The sequence below is a fragment of the Coenobita brevimanus genome, chromosome 39 (genome assembly GCF_032717465.1).
Source record: "Coenobita brevimanus isolate Jiangsu-jjx chromosome 39, ASM3271746v2, whole genome shotgun sequence".
Lineage (NCBI taxonomy): Eukaryota > Metazoa > Arthropoda > Malacostraca > Decapoda > Coenobitidae > Coenobita > Coenobita brevimanus.
This window is the reverse complement of record NC_136992.1, coordinates 20,135,001-20,150,985: the sequence shown is the minus strand read 5'-3', so window position 1 is coordinate 20,150,985 and position 15,985 is coordinate 20,135,001.

The following is a 15,985-nucleotide window of genomic DNA, read 5'->3' as shown; positions in this document are numbered from 1 at the left end:
GGGCATAGGGCTTATTTCAATGGATGAAATCTGTGGAAAAATCTGGGGGGGATTTGCTTAGCGTAGCGCGGCCTGGGAGGTGAGAGGACAGGGTAATGGAGGGGAGGTAAGGAGGGGAGTCAGGAAGGGGGGAAAATCACTAAAATGTCAACAATGGATGGGAGTACAGATGAGATTTGGAGTGCTGACTAATGTTGGACATTGGCGGTACTGATAGATGATACAAGCCACCATTTGAAAGCCCAGGATAATTCAAAATAACACAGAATCACAAAAGTGACGCCCCGCGGTATGATCCATTGCGCCCGAGCGTCACGAAAGTGATGCCCTGTGGTTAAGGGAATCAAAGGCCAAGGTCATACGAGGCCAACTTAGTTTATACTTGCTGGCATGAAAATTATCTCCTGAACCCTTCAACAGATTTTGACTAGTCATTTGCCTGTGATACAGTATGAAGGTAGGATACTTATTGACAGATTTAGAGAAATTAGTTGGAGAAGAACAGGGAGGCTTTAGGAAGGGAAGAGGTTGTGTAGATCAGATATTCATTCTTAGATCTTTAGTGGAAAAGCTTCTAGAGAAGGGAAAGAAGTTGTATGCGACTTTCATGGATTTGGAGAAAGGATATGACAGGGTGGATAGACAAGGATTGTGGAAAGTATTAAGAATATATGGAGTAGATGGGAAGTTGTTGAATGCTGTGAAGAGTATGTACGATGGTGCTAAGGCTGCAGTGCGTGTGGATGGTGAACTGAGTGAATTTTTCTCTATGAAGGTTGGGTTGAAACAGGGATGTGTCATGTCTCCATGGTTGTTCAATCTGTACATGGATGGAGTAATAAAAGAGGTACAAGGTACGGTAGTGGATGTTGGAGTGGCCCTGGTGAGAGAGGGTAGTGTTTGGAAACTCCCTGTACTGTTGTTTGCAGATAATACTGTGTTGTTGAGTGAAGACGAAGGAGAACTGCAATGCTTGGTGGATGAGTTTGGGAGAGTGTGTAAGAAACGGAATCTAAAGGTGAATGTAGGGAAGAGTAAAGTGATGGTCTTTGAGAGAGGTGAAGTCAGTGAATGTACAGCGAGGTTGGATGGTGAGGAATTGGAAAATGTGAGTACGTTTAAGTACTTGGGTAGTGTGATGAGTAAGGATGGAGGTTTGGAGGGTGAAGTGCTTGAAAGTGTACAGCAGGGAAGAAAGGTTGCTGGTTCCTTGAAAGCAGTGATAAGAAGCAGGGAAGTGAGCATGGAAGTGAAAAAGTTACTACATGACAGTATTGTGATACCACCTCTAACGTATGGAAGTGAAGCTTGGACGTTGTTGGAAGGACACAAGTCAAGAGTGAGAGCAGTGGAAATGAGTTATTTAAGAGGAGCCTGTGGAGTCACATGGAGAGACAGGCTGACAAATGAGGATATAAAGGAGCATTGTGATGTGGATGTGATAGGAAGCGTTAGGAGGAATACAGTGAGGTGGTTTGTCCATGTGGAGAGGATGGAGGGTGAAAGACTGATGAAGAGAGTGTATGTGAGTGAGGTGGAGTGGGGAAGAGGGAGGGGGAGGCCAAGGATGAGATGGAGGGATGTGGTGGAGAGGTATATGAGAGAGGGGGATGTGAGTTAGAAGCAGGGCAGTGAAATGGTGGGGGTCAGGGCAACGTGGAGGCGATTTGTTTGTGGCCACCCCGAACAGGATTGAGGCGTCTGGCAACAGATAGATAGATAGGATTAGGACAGCAGGGTCAAGGGATGAAAGGTCAAGGTAGTTTGACAGTTTATCCATAGGGTAAACTTAGACGGATTTCAACACAACGTTTGTCAGTGATACAGTATGAAGGGATTATGAACTGATTAGGTCAACAAAGTCAAGGAGTGTAAGGTCACGATCATACGGTATGGGCGCAATATCTCCTGAACCTGTCGACGGATTTCGACTAAGCTTTTGTCAGTGATACAGTATAAAGGGACGATGAACTGATTGGATCAGCATGTTAAAGGGTCAAAGGTCAAGGTCATATACGAGTAGGTGTGGGTGCAATACCTCCTGAACCCCTTAACTAAGTTCAACCAACTTTTTATCAGTGACAGTGTATGAAGTGACAATAACTTGATTAGGTCAGCAAGATCAAAAGGTCAAAGGTGAAGGTCACATGAGTGTGGACACGATATATCCTGAACCCTTCAACGGATTTTGGCCACATTTTTGTCAGCCATACAGTATGAAGGGACGATGAAGTGATTAGGTCAGTAAGGTCAAGGGGTTAAAGGTCAAGGTCATATGGGGTCAACTTATTTCATCTCTAGTCTCATTTCAATCACACTTTCTTCTCACCTCTCTTCTTCCTTCCACCTCTCCTCCCTCTCTACGGATGTGAGCTAATGCTGCATCCCAGGAGAGGCAATTCAGGAATTACCGACCTTTTTTGTCCTCTCACTTTCTTTCCTGTGTGTGTGTGTGTGTGTGTGTTTGTGTGGTGTGTGTGTGTGTTTGTGTGGTGTGTGGTGTGTGTGTGTGTGTGTGTGTGTGTGTGTGTGTGTGTGTGTGTGTGTGTGTGTGTGTGTGTGTGTGTGTGTGTGTGTGTGTGTGTGTGTGTGTGTGTGTGTGTGTGTGTGTGTGTGTGGCTTGTATTATCATTCGTTTGGGGATTCACTGGCACCTCTTCCCTAATGATATATTTTGCATATTGCATCTACGTAAAGCTTAGGTGTCTATATGTATAAAAAATGTGGCAAATGGGGAGGTGATAGCGAATGCCCGTAACCAATGAGAATATGAGCCAGTGATGTGCAGGGGTGGTGGAGTAAGGGAAAGGGCTAGGAACAGTGGAGGGGCGGGGTGGGCAGATTACCCATCCCTGATTGGGATTTTAGGACTAGCCTGCTGGAGGGGGCTATCTGTTTTTCTATCTCGGTCCCAGCTCATCGTGTTTCTCTCCTCCTTTCAATTTTTTGTTTTCTCCTCCCCCACCTGGCCTGTTCTAGCGGGTTTTCCCCTCCACCCAAAACCTCCATCAGGAGTGATCTGACTCAGAGCTTCACCCCAGCCAAGATGGTAGTGGTGAGATGAACTGGTTAGGTCAACAAAGTTATCAAGGTTGTATGGCGAGTCTTTGTGCAAGCCCTGGTGGAGGTATACCAAGCAACACCTCGTGTCGACAGCTCAGAGCCTAAGTACTTAATATTTTATTAATTTTATTATTATGCCTCCACCCACCTATGGTGGAAGAGGTATTGACTGTCATGCATGCACTTGAGTATGCGTGCGTGCGTGGGTTTGTGCATCCATAATACTGTTGTGGATGTGATGTTTCCTGAACCTAGACGGATTTAAAACAAACTTTTATCAGTGATGCAGTATGAGAAGATGAACTGATTAAGTCAGCTAGGTCAAGGCATCAAAGGTCAAAGTAATATGGGGTTGACTCAGTTTATCCTTGTCGGCTCGATACCTTCTAAACCCCTCAGTGGATTTCAACCAAACTTTTGTCAATGATACAGGAAGAAGGGACAATGATCTGATGAGGTCAACAAGGCCAAGCATTCAAAGGTCAATGTCATATGGGTTTTAGCACAATATCTCCTGAGCCCCTTGATGGATTTTGGCCAAACTTTTGCCAGTGATAAGGCAATGAACTGAATAGGTCAGGAAGGTCAAGGCTGTAGGCCCAAACAATGAAAAAAAAAGGTAAGAAAATCGTATTTTCGCTATAACTCCTTTCAAATTCGTCATATTGATATGAAACCAAAACCTAAAGGTGCATCTTTCATATCTGCATCTTATAGCAAGCCTCATTACATCAGGGGGGGGTCACCCTCTGGTTAGTGGTATGGGGGTCAGTGTCAGGTGTGTCAGACCTAAAATATCAAATGGGCATAAAATCGTCAGTTTTCACCCGATTTACTCCAAATTTGATGCGACATCTTTGACTAGATATCATGTGTTTACACGTCAGCAAGTAAATGACTGCCGGGGACGGGTTTGCTATGCTTTGGGACCGTATCTTGTTATTTTTTAATACCGATATATTTTGCAGAAATCATATATTACCTATTAAGTTGGTGAGTGCAGTTTGCCTGCTGAGACAGATGAGAATGGCAGTGCTTCAGTGGACATTTGTGCCGGGAGGGGGTTGGTGATAGCCAATACCCTCTTCAGGCACAAAATGATCCACAGGTATACATGGCGAGTGATGATAAGGGTGGATGGTGAACTAAATGAAAGGAGGGCAATGATTGATTATGTGTCTGTGGATGAAAGGATGCAAAGATGTGTAATGGATGGAAGAGCATATAGAGGTTGGGGGAGTGGACTTTCTGACCACCACCACGTGATGGTCAGAATCAAAGTCCAAGTAAAATGGAGAAATAGAAGAATGGAAGGACGGGAGGAAGGAGTAGATGCAAGGAGAGTGGAAAGGTTACAAGAGGATGAGAAAAAGACAATATGAGAGAGAAGTGGAGGAACGATTGGGTAAATATGAATTGGAGCAGATGAGGGACATGGAAGGTGTGTGCAAGATATTCACTAGTGAAATCTGGGCAGCATGTGAGGTGGTGTGTGGAGTGAAGAGAAGACGAAAGAGGATGCAAGGAACAGCCTGGTGGAATGAAGAGGTAAGACAGGCTGTGGCACAAAAGAAAGAAGCATACAATGAATGGATGAGAAATAGGGGCGTGGAAGGAGTTGTGAGACAAAAGAGAGAGTTATATGTAGAAAGAAAGAGAGGGGTGAAAAGAGTAGTAAGAGAGAGTAAGAAGAGAGTGGATGAGAAATTTGGAAGGAATTTGAGTATCAAGTGGAGGGAATGTTAGAAAATGTTCTGGAAAGAGGTAAAGAGAGTCAGACAGGATTGTAATGAGGTTAGTATGGGAGTGAAAGATGAAAAAGGTAAATTACTAGTTGAGAAGGGAGAACAAATGAGCAGATGGAGAGAATATTTTACTGAATTGTTGAACATAGAGAATGAAATTAATGCGAGTATAAGTGGCTGGGGAATGGCTAGCAGAAGGAGGGAGGTGAGAAGACAGGAAGAAATCAGTAGGACGAAAGCTGTGGAAGCAATGAAGAAAGTAAAAATAGGGAAAGCCCTAGAAATTGATGGAGTGTGTGGTGAAATGCTGAAGCACTGGGGAGAGATAGTTGTAGAATGGATGTGGAAGATGTGCAGATTGGCCTGGGAGGAAGGTAGAGTCCCGGAGGATCGGAAGTTAGGTACAATTATTCACTTGTACAAAGGGAAAGGGGAAAAAGAAGTGTGTGGTAATCATAGGGGCATTTGTCTTCTTAGTGTAATAGGAAAAGTATACGGTAGGATATTTATTGACAGAGTTAAGGAAACAACAGAGGTGTTAGTTGCAGTAGAACAGGGAGACTTTAGGATGGGAAGAGGTTGTGTGGATCAGGTATTCATTCTTAAATCTTTAGTGGAAAAGTTTCTAGAGAAGGAAAAGAAGTTGTATGCGGCTTTCATGGATCTGGAGAAAGCATATGACAGGGTGGATAGACAAGGATTGTGGAAAGTATTAAGAATATATGGAGCAGATGGGAAGTTGTTGAATGCTGTGGAGTATGTATGAGGGTGCTAAGGCTGTAGTGCGTGTGGATGGTGAATTGAGTGAGTTTTTCTGTTTAAAGGTTAGGTTGAAACCAAGATGTGTCATGTCTCCATAGTTGTGCAATCTGTATATGGATGGGGTTATAAAAGATATACAACGTAGGGTAGTGGATGTTGGAGTGGCCCTAATGAGAGAGGGCATGCTTGAAAACTCCCTGTACTGTTGTTTGCAGAAGATACTGTGTTGTTAAGTGAAGACGAATGGGAGCTGCAGGGCTTGATGGATGAGTTTGGGAGAAAGTGTAAGAAACGGAATCTAAAGGTGACTGTAGGGAAGAGTAAAGTTATGGTCTTCGAGAGAGGTGAAGTCAGTGAATGTACAGTGAGGTTGGGTGAGGAGGAAATGGAAAATGTGAATACGTTTAAGTACTTGGGTAGTGTGATGAGTAAGGATGGAAGTTTGGAGGGTGAAGTGCTTGAATGGGTACAACAAAGAAGAAAGGTTGCTGGTTCCTTGAAGGCAGTGATAAGAAACAGGGAAGTAAGGATGGAAGTGAAACAGTTATTACGTGACAGTATTGTGATACCAACTCTAACGTAAGGAGGTGAAGCTTGGACATTGTTGGAGGGACATAAGTCAAGAGTGAGAGCAGTGGAAATGAGTTATTTGAGAGGAGCCTGTGGAGTCACATGGAGAGACAGATTGACAAATGAGGATGTGAAGGAGCGTTGTGGTGTGGATGGGGATGTGATGGGAAGCGTTAGGAGAAACACAATGAGGTGGTTTGGTCATGTGGAGAGGATGGAGAGTGAGAGATTGACGAGAAGAGTGTATGTGAGTGAGGTGGAGGGGGAGAGGGGTTGGGGAAGACCAAGGATGAGATGGAGGGATGGAGTGGAGAGGTATATGAGAGAGGGAGGTGTGAATTGGAAGCAGGGCAGTGAAATGGAGGGGGACAAGGTGACGTGGAGGCGATTTGTTTTTGGCCACCCCATATGGGATTAAGACGTCATTAAGCCCAAAAGTTACTAGCATATAACTCTTACTTAAAATCAAAAACATCTGAATCACTCTCCCAATTTAAAATTGCTAGAAATCATGCAAAAGCTGTATTAAATCTAAATCAAACTTTCTTCAAAAGCAAGCATCAAAATTACTTAACAACCCTAATGACAATAGAATATTCTGGTCAATTCTTAATTCTTTCAATACTAACTTTAACAAGTCATCTTTTATTCCTCCACTAAAATCTTCAGATGGCAAGATTACAAATGACCCACGTGGGAAAGCAGATATCTTTCCCAGTACCTTTGCCAGAAACTCTACCATAGACGATACCAGCCAGAATATCCCAGTACAGGAACTTGATTCTCCCGAAAATGCCCCACTTAAAATACAGACAAGATACGTAAAATCCATCCTAGACAATTTATCTACCAACAAAGCTCCAGGCCCAGACGGAATTCCGCCAATTGTTTTGAAAAAGTGTTCCCCTGAACTTGTCTCTGTCCTAGCTAAATTATTCAGACTATGCATACGTACTTCTTTATTCCCAAATTCATGGAAAGACGGTAGTTTGGCCATGTGGAGAGGATGGAGGGTGAAAGACTGACGAAGAGAGTGTATGTGAGTGAGGTGGAGGGGGGAAGAGGGAGGGGGAGGCCGAGGATTAGATGGAGGGATGGGGTGGAGAGGTATATGAGAGAGGGGGGTGTGAGTTGGGAGCAGGGCAGTGAAATGGCGGGGGACAGGTCGACTTGGAGGCGATTTGTTTGTGGCCACCCCAAACTGGATTGACGCGTCTGGCAATAGATAGATAGATAGACAATACGGTTTTCGCCACGAAAGATCCACCATTGACATAATCTCTTAACTCATACCATCCATCAATCAATTGATCTTTTTGGAGAAACTCATGCAGTAGCTCTTGATATCTCTAAAGCTTTCGACAGAGTATGGCACCGTTCCCTGCTGTCCAAACTCCCTTGCTATGAACAAAAGTCTTTTGTTCCTTTGATTTCTTCATATCTTAACGACAGGAAAATAAGAGTAAAAGTTGATGTATATTTCAATTTCCACTCAATTAACACCAGCATGCCGCAGGGATCAGTTCTGGCGCCAACCCTATTTCTGGTTCATATTAATGATCTCTTATCTGTCACCCACAATCCCATTCACTCATATGCAGATGACTCAACGCCACATAGTTCATTCACACTCTGACATCCATTTACAAAGTCTAATATCTCTACCTCTCAACTCAGTACAGCCATCTCCATAAATCAAGATCTATCTACAATCAGTGAATGGGGACAAAACAACCTTGTCTCTTTTAATGCTAGTAAAACTAAATATATACAGTTTACTAAGAGACAGATATTGCCAGATTCGTACATTACCTTCAGTGCTACCAATATTCCCATCTCCAAAAGTATTGAAATTCTTGGTGTCTCACTTAACAGTGCCCTCAGCTGGACCTCTCATGTCAGATCACTTGCTAAAACCGCCTCAAAGAAACTTGGATTATTGTACAGAGTCCATAACTTCTTCGCCGATGAGCAGTTAGCGATAATTTATAAGAGTCATGTGCGCTCTCAGCTTGAATATTGCTCACCCTTGTGGAATGGTTGTGGAGAGTTTGCATTAAGACAACTAGACGAAATTCAGAATAAAGCTGTTAGAATCATTAACAACCCTCCCATTACATATAAACTACCTCCCCTGCAAGTAAGAAGGAATATTGCTTCCCTTGCATTATTTTACAGATATTTTTTTGGGCAAATGCTCAGGCGATGTTGCGTCCATGGTGCCACCTCTCCATGCCTTCCCTTGTGCTACACGGGCATCTGGTAGCGCTCATGACTGGAATGTCACTCAGCCATATTGCAGAACTTCTGCCTATCAGAATTCATTCATTCCCTGAACTGCATCTCTCTGGAACTCGCTTCCCCAGAGTTGTTTTCCTCCAAATTTCAACCCACAACTGTTCAAGTCTAACTGTTACAGATATTTTATGAACAGAGGACACCAGTAATCTGGTGTATGGATTATTTTTTTTTTTTACTCATTTGTTTTTCCTTGCTCCGGTCTGTTATTTATAAATAAAATTTATATATATATATATATATATATATATATATATATATATATATATATATATATATATATATATATATATATATATATATATATTTTACCTCGCCATTAGGAAAAAGGAAGAATTACCAAGTGGAGCTTCCTTAGCTACCAGTAACGAGACTAATGCTCAAGAAGCACTTTTGACTCAGCCTATATAATTCCTTTCTTCACTGTGAATGCTGCGGTGCAACAAGACATTAGATAGCACTGGCCAAGAATAAGTGTTATGGAGAGGATGCAGAGCGGTAATATAGTCTTGTTCTGACCATGAACTACGAAAAAATAGCAACAAAATTATGAGAATCTATGTAAGGCAAAGATGGAACAACTGTTGTTTGTATGTGACCTCCATTCCCAGGAAGACTGCAACTAAGATGGGGTCAGTGGCGGTGGAGAAGTACAGAAGTGACGCTCCCAACAGTGGTTCACTGCCCCACCGCCACTCCTTCCGCGACACCAAGTCCTGCAGGGAGTCTACGGGTGTGGCCGTGTCAAGTATCGTCAGATGGGCCGCCAGTGACGATCTGTACGCTGCTGACATCACCAAACACGCTAACAGCCACCACCACACAACAACCTGTACAACAATACGCCATGATTACCTAACCATACAACGGTACTGCAGAGGGAAGTGGTGGCGTTGACAAGCCTCGTAGAGGACCTACTAAGCCGAAGATTGAGGAGTGAAGAACCTACCTGTGCCGGGAAATGGTCCTCACCTCTCTTCATTCCACCCAAAGGGAGGATGGTGGGTTGCAGTTTCGGCACAAAGCCACACTGCCGGTAGTACACTCGTCAATATTATCACTCATGCAGAAGACCCACAACTACTCCGTCCTACCAGTCCCTCTTACATCTAGCCAGAGAACCTGACCTCAACCTTGGTCCTTACCACACATGCCACAAATACAACAAGATTTCACGCAGTCACTGACACTTCGAATGCAACTGCTGTGAAAAGTGGTTCACCTCGGCTCTTCAGGTGTGCGGTCATACAAGCACCACACTTCACGGTGGACATGTGGCTACAGCAACACACACACACACACACACACACACACACACACACACACACACACACACACACACACACACACACACACACACACACACACACACACACACACACACACACACACACACACACAAATAAAAGACAACACATGGCAAACATAAAAACGAACGATTAAAACTGCTAAATTAAACATCAATGGCATGAAGGCAAAGGCCACTAGTACATAACTTTCTTGACACATCCAACATACACAACATTAATACAAGAGATTAAATTCACAAAGAAACCTGCAACACTTGACAAACACACTATATTTAGACAAAACAGAACAAACAACAGGGAGGGGTGTGATTTCATTACCCTCGTACACAAATATAGCCCATTCAGAAGCACTACATAACATACAGAACAATATTTACGGCATGACAAGACCACAGAAACAAATCATTCTAAGCAATGAAACGTGTAAAATTGTCAATATCTTCATACGACGATTTATATCATGTCCAGTAGGATAAAACCCATCCTCCACCCCACTGCAGAACATCCCCAGTGCAGTAATAGCCGTTGACCTGATGCAAAAGACCCCTGATGATTAAAAACACAGACAAGAGACAGCCAAGGACCTTTATTCTAGTAAAGATTGAACCACCACTCCCTGGCATAACCTCCACGTACAGTACACATTCAGCGAAACGACCTATCTCCTTGTACCCCTAAACTAGCCATTCAATTTCCTGAAAAATAGTATATAATATAAGAACTCCTCCATGCCATCATATTACACAAAATAGAAGCAAATTCACACAAAGAAAAGAAACCTTTCACTTACAAGAAGGTAAACCGGGCACTGGGCACTCAAGGCATAAAGCAAGCATAACAAATTTTATTAATATTTCTTTTTCAGACATGGACAAAAGTAGTTACCATCTCTAATGATATAATTATCACAGCCTGCAAATCTCATACTCTAGCGGCAACATCAAAAACTTTAACCCTAGCGTCTCTCAAATAAAACAGCTTATTAAGGACAGAAACAAGGTAAAGAAAAAGACTGCCTACCTGAGCAGAACTAGAATCTTGCACAACCTAAAGAACAGCATAAATGAAATTACTGAAATTTTTCAGCAAGAAGAAAAGACAAAACTTTGCCAGCACCCTCGATCAAAGAACGGACATTATAAAATCTTGGAAAATTGTAAGAAATATTCACCCATCCAAAACCTCAGCAACTCACGAAGTCCTGATAAACAATGATGTAAACATCGTTAAGTAGGGAAGAAATAGGCTAACAATAAATTAGAATATTTTGCATCAGTCAGTCACAATAACACGAATCCTTGAAATTGGCAAAAAAAAAAAAAAAAAAAAAAAAAAAAAAAAAGCTGCCACATCTATTCACCTACCACCAAGATCATCAAATGTAAAAAAAAAAAAAAAATCCAGAGCAGAACGTCTTATCAGATTTCTAAATATCGACCTGAAAGATCTCGGCCCCAGAGCAATAAATGCCTCTGCTAAAATTTGATTTTTTTCCTGACTCACAACCAAATCCTCGATATTTAAAAGACAACAACCATCATTCCCATATTCAAACAAGTAAAACCTCCCAACAGCCTGACATTTTACAAACCAATATCGCTGTGCTGCACATCATACATAATCTTAGAAAGGTTAATTCTAAACAGTATCACCTCTCACAACCCTCTGACTCCCAACAAGGATTCTGATCTAATTATTCAACTACTATCTACCTCTCCAAACTAACACAACTCACCCTTCATGGCAATAACAAGAAACGGTCACCATGAAGAACCACAGTCCCAGCAAGAGCTAAAATAAAGCTTTTACACTACTAAAAACTAATCCTAATAAATATAATATTAGACACAAACGTAGAACATATAAAAAATGGCTGGCCAACTTTCACACAGATAATCAAAGACAATCTACCAAAACCAGAAGTCTAAGTTCAGTTCCTCCGGACTCTCGCCGTTCACCCACACTTTTTAACCTTTTCTTCGGCGAGCTACTAACCTTTTCGTCCTTCAGTAACAGAACTGCCATATGTCGTCGACTTAAACAGGCAGCAACCCTACTCCATCTCTACCTCTCACTAAATAAATGGGTTCGAAAAAACAGAATGTCTCCAGGCAGACACAAGTACACCTTCCTGTAACTATATTGCGAGCGGTCACCACCGTTCCCTGTTACGATACCAGCACAAAGTAAATAGTACACATGCACCACAGTATCATGAGTCCAGAGTTGCAAAAATATCAACACTTTACCAAACACCACCACCACCATCACACACCATACCACCACCAGCATGACAGTACTGTTATCTTTACATGCATTACACCAAACCACAACATGCACAGCACTACTGTTATTGGTACATACATCACACACCAGCACTTGAACCACACCATTCGCCACTCCCCAACCGAACCACACTCCATCTGTGCCACACACTGCCACTTGTATCATACCACTGCCTGCACCATACCCCTTATCTACCAACGCCAGACCACCACCGGTACCAAATTTCAACCACTCCTCACCACCATCACCTGCACTACTCAACAACAACCACAATTTAAACCGCACCACCACTCGATCACCATCCGAACTACACACCACTAGCAAACGCCAGCTGGGTATACCTTCTCTTTCCAGGTTTCTCACATTGCATTTTTTTAACCGTTATTTTATCATATTGCCACCTATGGCCAGAGATTACAAAGTCTGTTCCCTTATATCCAGCAACCATCCCAGGCACAACAGGTGACTTCACACCTTACTTGCTAAGATATCGTAAATGATCTGAAAAGAATGAAATAATGGATATTAGTGGCAGTGTGTAATTTTCCAGAAATCAAGCAGCTCAAATGGCTGTTGGAACCAATCAGTATGGATAATGAGAATGGTGCTGTATGGGTAACTGTACAGTTCTTTTGCTGTATAAATACTCAAAGCTGTGACTGTGTGGATAATCAGAGATGTGCTGTATCGATAGCATGGGTTATGCTGGGTGAATAAGTTGAGTTGTGCTGCATAGATAGAGTTGTGCCGTGTGAATAATAAAATCTATCTATCTATCTATTACCAGACGCCTCAATCCCGTTTGGGGTGGCCACAAACAAATCGTCTCCAAGTCGCCCTGTCCCCCGCCATTTCACTGCCCTGCTCCCAACTCACCCCCCTCTCTCATATACCTCTCTACCCCATCCCTCCATCTCATCCTCGGCCTCCCCCTCTCTCTTCCCCTCTCCACCTCACTCACATACACTCTCTTCGTCAATCTTTCACCCTCTATCCTCTCCACATGGCCAAACCACCTGAGTGTATTCCTCCTAACGCTTCCTATCACATCCACATCCACACCACAACGCTCCTTTATATACTCATTTGTCAGCCTGTCTCTCCGTGTGACTCCACAGGCTCCTCTTAAATAACTCATTTCCACTGCTCTCACTCTTGACTTGTGTCCTTCCAACAACGTCCAAGCTTCACTTCCATATGTTAGAGTTGGTATCACAATACTGTCATGTAGTAACTTTTTCACTTCCATGCTCACTTCCCTGTTTCTTATCACTGCTTTCAAAGAACCAGCAACCTTTCTTCCCTGCTGTACCCTTTCAAGCACTTCACCCTCCAAACCTCCATCCTTACTCATCACACTACCCAAGTACTTAAACGTACTCACATTTCCCAATTCCTCACCATCCAACCTCTCTGTACATTCACTGACTTCACCTCTCTCAAAGACCTTCACTTTACTTTTCCCTACATTCACCTTTAGATTCCGTTTCTTACACACTCTCCCAAACTCATCCACCAAGCATTGCAGCTCCCCTTCATCTTCACTCAACACAGTATCATCTGCAAACAACAGTACAGGGAGTTTCCAAACACTATTCTCTCTCACCTGGGCCACTCCAACATCCACTACCCTACCTTGTACCTCTTTTATTACCCCATCCATGTACAGATTGAACAACCATGAAGACATGACACATCTCTGTTTCAACCCAACTTTCAAAGAGAAAAATTCACTCAGTTCACCATCCACACGCACTGCAACCTTCGCACCATCATACATACTCTTCACAGCATTCAACAACTTCCCATCTACTCCATATATTCTTAACACTTACCACAATCCTTGTCTATCCACCCTGTCATATGCTTTCTCCAAGTCCATGAAAGCCGCATACTACTTCTTTCCCTTCTATAGAAACTTTTCCACTAAAGATCTAAGAATGAATATCTGATCTACACAACCTCTTCCCTTCCTAAAGCCTTCCTGTTCTTCTCCAACTAATTTCTCTGTTCTCTCTCTAACTCTGTCAATAAGTATCCTACCATACACTTTTCCTGTTATACTAAGAAGACAAATGCCCCTATGATTACCACACACTTCTTTTTCCCCTTTTCCTTTGTACAAGGGAATAATTATACCTGACTTCCAATCCTCCGGGACTCTACCTTCCTCCCAGGCCAATCTGCACATCTTTCACATCCATTCTACTACTATCTATCCCCCATGCTTCAGCATTTCACCACACACTCCATCAATTCCTGGGGCTTTCCCCGATTTAACTTTCTTCATTGCTTCCACAACGTCTATCCTACTGATTTCTTCCTGTCTTCTCACCTCCCTCCTTCTCCCAGCCATTCCCCAGCCACTTATACTCCCATTACTTCCATCCTGTATGTTCAACAATTCCTTAAAGTGTTCTCTGCATCTGCTCACTTTTTCTCCCTTGTCCACTAGTGATCTACCATTTTCATCTTCCATTCCCCTGCTAACTTCACTTCCACCCTGTCTTACTCTTTTCACCTCTTTCCAAAACATTTTCTTACAGTCCCTCCACTTTACACTTAAATTCCTTCAAAATTCCTCATCCACTCTCTTCTTACTCTCTCTTACTAATCTTTTCACCTCCCTCTTTCTTTCTACATATAACTCTCTCTTCTGCCTCTCAACTTCTTCCACGCTCCTATTTCTCATCCATTCATTGTATGCTTTCTTCTTTTTTCCCACAGCCTGTCTCACCTCTTCAGTCCACCACGCTTTTCCTTGCACCCCCCTCCGTCTTCTCTTCCTTCCACACACCACATCACATGCTGCACATATTTCTTCTGTAAATATCCTACGCACACCTTCCACGTTTCCCATCTGCTCCAATTCATATTTGCCCAATCGTTCTTTCACTTCTCTCTTATACTCTGCCTTTTTCTCATCCTCTTGTAACCTTTCCACTCTCCTTGCAACTACTCTTTCCTCTCGTCTTCTTCTTCTTCTATTCCTCCATCTTACTTGAATCCTAATTCTTTGCCACCACCAAGTAGTGGTCAGAAAGTCCACTCCCCCAACCTCTATAAGCTCTTGCATCCATTACACATCTTCGCATCGTTTCATCCACACACACATAATCAATCATTGCCTTCCTTTCATTCAGTTCACCACCCACCCTTCTCATCACTCGCCATGTATACCTGTGGATCATTTTATGCCTGAAGAGGGTATTGGCTATCACCAACCCCCTCCCAGCACAAATTTCCACTAATGCACTCCCATTCTCATCTATCTCAGCAGGCACACCCCACTCACCAACTATCCATCCACCTTCACATTCCCAACTTTACCATTCATATCACCGATCAAAAACACTCGCATTCCTTCCAAACTTTTCCATGCACACTTCTAGATGTGTCCAGAACTCTTCTCTCACTCTTCTAGCACGATCTTGCGTTGGTGCATACACACACACAATCGCCCACATTTGTATTCCAACTTTAAACTTTACCCACACAATCCTTGACCCAACTGATCCATACTGTCTTATACTCTTCTTCCATCTTTTACTCACAACTATACATACTCCTTCCTTTGCCCTCTCATTCTCACCTACTCCTGCACATATACCCCATCCATACTCCCATTCTCTCACACTTTCTCCTCTCCATTTTGTTTCAGTTATTCCACATACATCCACTTTCGCACCCTCAAGGACCTGGACAATCTCTCTCTCATTCACCTCATCATTCGCTCCTCTTACATTCCATGTACCCATTACCAAGTCCTTTGTCCGGTCCTGGGTCGTCATCGTTTGGTCAGTCCTTGCATAACAGACGTCCTGGGTGGCTAATCAGAGCTGTATATATTAGTGAGTTGTGCTGTGTGGATATTCAGTTATTTTGAAGGGCTGGTTTGTGCTACGTAGATAATTAAATGTAACCAAAAAGATTTTTTGTGAGTCTTTAATA